The 1,214-nt window shown below is 56.8% G+C and overlaps 1 non-coding gene across 1 annotated transcript; it reads right to left on the bottom strand.

The window, feature by feature from the left end:
• Window positions 1-935: 935 nt before the first annotated feature.
• TRNAA-UGC (transfer RNA alanine (anticodon UGC)) lies at window positions 936-1,007 on the bottom strand. Its single transcript has one exon. It is a non-coding gene; the product is annotated as a tRNA-Ala (tRNA).
• Between the last annotated feature and the right edge of the window lie 207 nt (window positions 1,008-1,214).

The raw sequence follows: 1,214 nt of genomic DNA, 5'->3' as shown, positions 1-1,214 counted from the left end.
AGTTCATTATTTTATCTAAGTGTGGCCTAAGGCTTCAGCAGATTTAGCTCCTCATGCTAAGCAAGTTTTATAGAAGTTGTGCTAAGCAGCTACCTCCAGACAGTTTCAGTTTGCTATTCTTTAAGTCACCTTCACCTGTTCCTCTCACCTCCTCTCCAAGCTCTTCTTGTTGCTGGGCAGCCTCTGTGATGCCATCGAAGACCTCATACTGCCAGCCTGCCCACTGCTGGCCAATCATGGAAGTGTAACGGAAGTGACCTCACAACCAGCACATCAGCCCTAGTGCTTTCGCCTGCCTCTCCTGCTCGTGCTCCCACCTCCCCAGCTGCTGAATCAGCTGCTGCCACCCGCAGTGACCCCAGGGCCTGCTCGTCTGCTGCTGGTTGGGTGCTGCTGGGACAGTAGTGATTCACCAGCGAAACCTCAGTGGTCCCCTCCACCTGCCTCCCCTCTCCCCTCCTGCTGAGCTCTCATGCCCCATGGTTGGGTGCATCTGATGCACTTGATGCCCTCACAGGGTCTTCCTGCCTGCCCAGGGCAATCCTGATGCTACAGCTAAAAGAACCTCTCAGGTACCATCCAGGCCTGTCACCACCACATACATGCCACCCCCTCCTGTCCCGCAGGGTAGTGATGTCTCCTGAGAGGACATTTTGATGCACTTGATGACCTCCCAGCTCCTGCCTGTTTGCCTGTTGCTGCTCAATCAGGCTGTTGCAATGGTAGTGACACAAAAATCCACGCCCCCCCCCTCTCCCCTTGCCCAGGGATGTCATTTGAGATGGTGCAGTGGTTGGTCACTTCCACATGCAGAGCTCCCCTCCCCACAGGGCATCCTGTCAGAGGGCAAGCTCCCATTTCTGTAGAGGAGCAATGCATCTAGATACCAGCCTTCACACCAGTTTGGGGAGGGAGATGTAAGACAAAAGCAGTCCTGGAGATGCTGGGGATTGAAGCCAGGGCCTCCTGCATGCGAAGCAGGCGCTCTTCCACTGAGCTACATCCCCTTGCAGCCTGCTGAGGCCTGGCATGTCCTCTCGTGCCCTGGTGTGCCCTTTGCCAAGCACAGCCCTACTGTGCCCTGGTGCCGAGAGCTGCAGCAGAAAACAGCACTGGAACCCTCCTGCTGGGCTGCGGGTTGGGGTGGGGGAAGTTGGGATGGTCTCTCAGCTGGGCACTGCTCCTGCAGTGGGGCTGCACCACACAGCACTGCC

Source organism: Dromaius novaehollandiae, chromosome 21 (genome assembly GCF_036370855.1).
Source record: "Dromaius novaehollandiae isolate bDroNov1 chromosome 21, bDroNov1.hap1, whole genome shotgun sequence".
Classification (NCBI taxonomy): domain Eukaryota; kingdom Metazoa; phylum Chordata; class Aves; order Casuariiformes; family Dromaiidae; genus Dromaius; species Dromaius novaehollandiae.
This window is presented reverse-complemented; position numbering and strand designations above follow the sequence as displayed.